Genomic DNA, 7,444 nt, shown 5'->3' on the forward strand with positions numbered 1-7,444 from the left:
GGCATTTTCATCAAAATGGGCAAGTATAGGAGGACTCTGCAAACGCTGTCGTAGTTCAGAGAAGGCGTCTTCTTGTTCTTTCTCCCACGAAAAAGGGACATCTTCTTTTGTCAGTCGCGTGAGTGGTTCGGCAATTTTAGAAAAATTTTCTACGAAACGCCTGTAGTAGGCACACAGTCCCAGGAAACGTCTAATAGCTTTTTTGTCTCTTGGCTTCGGAAACATTTCTACTGCAGTGATCTTCTCAGGATCGGGACGGACGCCTTCAGCACTGACAATGTGTCCGAGGAAGCGGAGCTCGCGAAAGCCGAAGTGGCATTTTTCAGGTTTTATGGTCAATCCCGCCGTGCGAATAGCATCCAGAACTGCTCTCAGTCGCTGCACGTGCTGCTCGAATGTAGTGGAGAAGACCACCACATCATCAAGGTAGACGAGGCACGACTGCCATTTCAGTCCGGAGAGAACAGTGTCCATCATCCGTTGGAATGTGGCTGGCGCAGAACACAGACCAAATGGAAGCACCTTAAACTCGTATAAACCATCCGGTGTCACAAATGCCGTTTTTTCGCGATCTCGCTCGTCCACTTCTATCTGCCAGTATCCGCTTTTGAGATCCAGAGAAGAGAAGAAGTAAGCATTGCGTAGTTTGTCCAAGGTGTCGTCGATGCGGGGGAGTGGATAAACATCCCGCTTCGTGACGAGGTTGAGTTTCCTGTAGTCAACACAAAATCGTAGGGTGTTATCCTTCTTTTTGACTAGGACTACCGGAGATGCCCATGGACTATTGGATGGTTGTATTACATCGTCCTTGAGCATTTCCTGTACTTGACTTCTTATCGCTTCTCTTTCTTTTGGAGCTACTCGGTACGGGTGTTGGCGAACTGGTCTTGCAGGTTCTTCGACCACAATGCGGTGTTTTGCGACGGGAGTACGACGGACTTTCGATGAAGTCGAAAAGCATTCCGCAAACTCTGTGACCAAGTTCACAATCTGATCTCTTTGTAGTGATGACAGCTCTCGGTCAATGTCGATAGAGGTAAGGACACTGCCTAAGGTGGCAGAAGCTGGTGATGCTGCATCGAGGGTTGACACATCTGCAAATTGTGCATAGTCATGAAGAGACGCTATGGCTGTTCCCTTCGCCACTTGTTGGGCCTCATTGCCAAAGTTAGTCAAAAGGACGTCCGCATATCCGTTACGCAGGTGAACTAGGCCTCTTGCCACGCATATTTGCTTTTCCAGTAGCAGCCCGATATTTCCGTCTGCAAGTCCCTCATAGTCACGAAATATGTCGCTCCTTACAACGACAGTCATACTGCACCGTGCCGGCACCGTCACGTCTTCATCCACAATACGTAGAGAGGAAATATGTGGCTCTTCTGTATCAGAAATGGTAACAGCATTTTCTGTGGAAAACAACACGCGTGATTCTTGCAAGTCGATAATTGCGCCATTCGTTCGCAAGAAGTCCATGCCCAGTATCAGATCACGGGAACACTCAGGGAGAACAATAAAGCTGCTGACGTATGTAAAGCCTCTAATTCCGATTCTTGCGGTGCACATTCCTACGGGGTCGACTAAGTGTCCCCCCGCTGTACGTATTGGAGATCCGGTCCAATGGGTCAATACCTTTTTCAATTTTCTGGCGAGTACACTGCTAATAACTGAATAGTCCGCACCAGTGTCTATCAATGCAGTCACTTCGAAGTCGTCGATGATGACGTGCAACTCGGAAGTAACGGTGTCATCACTGCACTTGTCCGTCGTTTCGTCACTGCCGTCGTCTTGTCGGATTGGCGATGGAGGGCCTTCGGTGTTCCGGGCGTCAGCGGCCTTGCCTCCACAGGTCGCTGGCTCTAGTTTTCCCGTCGCGGACTTTGGGAGCGTCGCCTCGGTGAAATGGAAGCGGGACGCGGACTGGGCGACCTATAACGCATAGGCGCTGCTGATCGAGGTTCATGTTGCTGGGTGTTCCGAACAGTTTGGCGCGTCGATAAAAATGCCTCAATCTCATAAGGGCGCTCACCGTTTCGGGGGCAAGGTGCATTCACAGAAAAGCCACGCAGTCCTACTCGGCGATACTGGCATTCCCGGTATAGGTGACCAGCCTCTCCACAGTGATAGCAGAGGGGACGCCGGTCTGCAGTGCGCCACACATCGCTTTTACGTGGGCTTCCTTCTGGCATGGGCTGCACATTGCGAGGAAGTACCTGGGGTATTGTGGCCGTTCGTCCAAAGTCGGCGCGTCCTCGGTCCTGACGTAAAGCTTGGGCGTACGACATCCGCGGCTGACGCTCTGGCTGTGCGTGGGGCCGTACCTGAGGCTCTGGCTCACAAATTACTTGCCGGACTTCTTCACGTATAACATCAGCAAGTGAGGACACCGTAGGAGGGCTTTGGGCCAGCTGCAGTTTCTGCAGCTCTTCTCGTACGACGGACCTCACCATTTCGCGTATGATGTCCATGTTGTTGGGGAGGGCTCCTGACCCAACGTCAAATGATGCGACGCATACATCTCTGTTGTACTGCCGCGCGCGCTGCTGCAGCGTCTTCTCCATCGTCGTCGCCTCTGATCGAAATTCGGCTACAGAGCGGGGCGGATTACGAACCAGGCCGGCAAAGAGTTCCTGTTTCACACCGCGCATTAGGTGCCGCAATTTCTTGTCCTCAGCCATGTTTGGGTCGGCTCGGCGGAAGAGGTGGGTCATGTCTTCAATGTACATGGTCACACTTTCGTTGTTCCGCTGGTTCCTCGCCTGAAGAGCGGCTTCTGCCCTCTCTCGGCGGTCCGTGCTCGGGTATGTAGCTAGCAGCTCTCGTCGGAAGTCGTTCCACGATGATAGCGACGCTTCGTGGTTCTGAAACCACGTGCGTGCAGATTCCTCCAGCGCGAAGTACACATACCGCAGTTTCTTTGACTCGTCCCAACCGTTACACCTGGCGACACGCTCGAAGTTCTTGAGCCAGTCCTCGGCATCCTCAAATGTGTCTCCGTGGAAGGATTCTGGCGTCCGGGGTGAGTCAACGACGACGTGAGAAGGGGTTATTTGAGTAGCCATCGCACTAGTACCTCGGCTGGCTGCCGCCGCTGCCCTTGGTGAATCGGCGAGAGGACCAAACTCGGGGGCCTCACCTCGTATGCGGCGACTCGTGCGTTGGTGGACAGGCGTTAATTCTGTTGGTTCCAAACTTCGGGGATCCGGGCTACCTTCCCTTGCGTGTGTGGGGCTTGGAATCATACCCCGCACCTCCACCAGATATGTAACGAACAGTTACAACAGCCGTTTCTGCGAAAGCTGATTTATGTTGGGCGAACCTGTGCCCGTCAACAAAAACCGACTGAGCACTCAACAACAACAAAAAACGTCCCTCGAGCTTCGCTCCTTCGAACGTCGTCCTCCTCTTTCTCGCCTGCTGTCGCGTGCCAATCGTCCGATTCTCGCGCACGAGCCGCCGGCCTGTCAGCAGCGGCCGAGCGTTGCCTTGCGGTGCTTTGCTTGACGCTCGCGGTGTGGCGGCTACGCAGTTGGGATATGTCGGTCGTCTTTGTCTTCTCGCAATGCTGGCGGCAATATCATTGGAATCGGCCAGCCCGAAAGGGAATAAAATTACGTAAAACGTAGTGTTACACTACAAAGACTTAGTCTTATTAGGCAAAAGTGCAATAGAGGCTGACATATTTATTGACTAAAAGGAGCCCAAACTGATTGACGCTGCCAGGCGCTTCATGATGAACTTCTGGAAACGATATGTGTTCTGGAAGAACTGCGTCACAGCCTGCGTCGATGTGCCGTGTTGCCATGTCTCTTCTGTTAGCCGTATCACTCTTCATCACACGCATAGGCCATCTTTGCATGTCCCGGGCCGGATCAGTAACTGCGCAATAAGAAGGAGGAAAGAGGGAGATCGAAATGATTCGTTTACAGGACCGATTAAATTCAATTTCCAACAACAACAACAACAACAACAACAACAACAACAACAACAACAACAACAACAACAACAACAACAACAACAACAACAACAACAACAACAACAACAACAACAACAACAACAACAACAACAACAACAACAACAACAACAACAACAAATCAATGCCGTATATTGAAGCGAACATAGCTTTGTTTGGCTATTTCGCTCGCTTTCGTGGCTGTCGCTGCTGGTCGGACTTTCACCGCTGGCACCAAGGCGCCGATGCAAAGGGCGCACGTGCTCTTGCCTGAGAGCTTTTCGGAGTCTGAAAGCGCTGTCGAGGACGGCAGAAGGCAAGATGGGGTGATGAAATTAAGAAATTCGCAGGCGCTAGCTGGAATCGGTTGGCGCAGGACAGGGGTAATTGGAGATCGCAGGGAGAGGCCTTCGTCCTGCAGCGGACATAAAATAGGCCCATGGTGATGATGTTGAAAGTTTACTTGCTCCGGCGGAGCGCTCGGCCAAGACAGCCCTCCTCTTCTGCCGCCCCCCTCTTTCATTATGGCTGCCGCCGGAGAGGGCTCCGGCAACGGCAAAGAAGGACGGCAGTTCGCCTTCCACGCCGGCGCTCACGAGGACATGCGCGCGACGAATGTGGCTAATATGTGTAGCCACGTCTACTACCGCTACACATTTTCTGCTTAACGGCTCTGGTCTCTCCGTAATTACGCAATGAAAGTACATGTGCTGTACAAATATCACAACACACGTGATCGAGGGCATCATATATTTACCAACACGAATAGCTTTCTATAAGTCGCCTATTCGCTTACGTGAGAAGCGTGGTTGACTGTTTCTGCACAATATTTGTTTTATCATTTTGTATAGAGCTTTCTCTGCAGCGCGGACTGAGACAGTGGCGGCCTCTGCACGTGTGGTCACATTATGAAATAGTGTGTCGGTCGAAGAATGACGTTGTTCTCCCAGCAAATTCCTGTCTTTCGGCCACTTCTTTGAATGAAATTCAATCGATAACAGAGAATGAAGGTTGTTCACGTCTAACAACAAAAACAAAAGAAGAGAGAATGTTGTCCTGCCAGTACGCTTCATTCTTTGTCATCCACAGCAATCTATGACAACCTTACCTTTTCTTGTCTTCTTTTTTTTGGGGGGGGGGGGCGGGGGGGGTGACAAGCACACGCGCTATGTTCAACCTGCTTCTTCTGTGTAATTTTAATTCTAATATTTTATTTGCAGACCAAGGCAAAGAGTTCCACAGAGAAATTGTTATTCGGCCAAAACATGAAAAAGCAACCAGCCGGCCGAGCACTGGAATTCGTTGCCTGGTATTGTCCTCGTTCTATCGTCCGCTGTGGTTTGACACTTGCACGATATATTTTCGAGCCCTACTGGGTTCACTTCTGCAATAGCGCCTTCGGTACTCCAACAAAGCGAAATAAACATTTTGAGAAAACCATTCGAGGGCTATTGACATATTCTTTTCAATGAACTTGCTTAAATGACACTGTCACAATGCAGGGCACACACCGAGAGCGCGTGTGATGCCATCTTATTCTGCATTCGACATTCCTCTACTTTTACATAATTTCCAACTTTGCCGCAGCACCCATGCGTGTTAGTCAGCAATGCTGACTCCAGGTTTAACATCGCTGTCATCCCGCGCTAAGCACGTGTAGTCGCTTGAGCGGGAGATCTTCACGTACAATGGTACATGGCAGATTTCGTCAGAGCAGAGCTGTAGAACGGCGTCAGCGATAGCCGGAACTGAGGGCATTGACTGCCTTACGTCGCTGAAGCAGTATTCAAATGCTTATTTTTGTTTTTGTTTTTTGCCCTTTGGCATCCTTTTATGAGTTCATTCTGAAACCAAATGGTCATTAGACTTTCAAATACTGCGCTAACAATTGCGCAACTTGAGTGTGGGAGGCATTTTAGTTAGGCAAAAAATTACCGCGCAGATTTTACAGAACATGGTTAAGGGCAGGAGCACAGCGCCTCAAAGAATTCAGTGTCCACGTACGCACTTAGGCACACTTCCATGAAGTTGTATGCCTGTGTGCGCAATAAGAATTTACTCACCCAGCACGGAGTTCCGTCGTCCTCTTTCTCCTGTGCCAGGAATATGCTCAGGCAGGTGTAGACGCATGCTAGTTCGCGACCTTTAACCCTACTCTGCACATTGAGGCCCAGAAAAATAAATTAATAACTCTTCCGCCCATGGAAGCTTGTTCATAAAAAAAAAGAACGAATGACCTATTTTACTGAAAATGGTCGCTTAGACAGAAATCACTGCTGAATAACACTAATGAAAAATTTTGATAAGAACCAAGAATATGTGCGGTGGCCAACGCATGTAACCATTATTTGAAATCGTGTCATATCGTAAAATCCTGCAGAATAGTTATCACGTTTTCTTAGTGACATCGTGACAATAGTGACACCGTGACTTCTTTGCTCTTAGTATTTCTTTTGTTCAGCATTTTCCATCATCTTTCACGCACTCTTGGAATTCAGGTACACACGGGAGGCTCCATGGCTGCTGTCGAGGTAGCGGCATTTGTTATCGCAGTCGTCATGACAGGGCTATACGTTGATAGTGCACGCTGAAATCAAGACTGATACTCTATAGGCATGTAGCGCAGGCTAGTGGAAAGGAAGGCTACACACTAAACATTTTTACACCCTTATGGGTGTTAATAGGGGTGCTTTCGGCATTTACACCCATGCTCACACCCTTTTAGCACCCTTTTCGGCCAAAGCACCCTATCACAAGGGTGGATACCACACATAAGGTGTGACTTTGCTCAAAGAAGGGTGTTAAATCGACGCCTGAAGGGTGTTGAACGTATTGATGCATAAATCTGAGTAACGTGTACACGTCCACGCATTGAGCAATGTGTGTATGTATTGCATTTTTAATGCGAAAGCGTTTCATGGCCTTTCAGGTAGGAAAGGTGGCGTTCTCCGCAACAACAATCCATACGGGACCCTGCTCATGCCAATCTTGTCATTTCCCTTGAAAGCATTCAGAACCGCGCCGCCCGTTTTATTCTCTCAAATTATTCACTTCATTCTAGCGTCACGTCCATGAAAAGAACACTAGGTGAACCTGACCTTTGGTTACGTCGCAAATACTTTCGTCTCTGTCTTTTTCATAGAATATGCTAATTTAACCCTTCCCGTAAAGAAAATCTTTTCACCACACCAAGTTCTCGTCTCGCATCGACCATCAACACAAAATTGATGTGCCATTCTTCCTTTTTGCCAAGAACAGCCACTGAATGCAACCGCCTTCCCGCCTCAACAGTCTCAATTTGTGACACCACTAATTCAAGGTCACCGTTCAAATTATCTTATGGTTTGATTTTCTATTTTTGCGCTGCATTGCAATTATTGCATATTTTCACCACTTCTTTCTGTTGTGCCTACTAGGCCTTGAATGTATATAATAAATAAATAAAATGTGAAATCATCACCGTCTTGTATGACGTCAGTAGTGATACAGAAGGTA

The sequence above is a fragment of the Dermacentor albipictus genome, chromosome 2 (genome assembly GCF_038994185.2).
Source record: "Dermacentor albipictus isolate Rhodes 1998 colony chromosome 2, USDA_Dalb.pri_finalv2, whole genome shotgun sequence".
Taxonomy (NCBI): Eukaryota; Metazoa; Arthropoda; class Arachnida; order Ixodida; family Ixodidae; genus Dermacentor; species Dermacentor albipictus.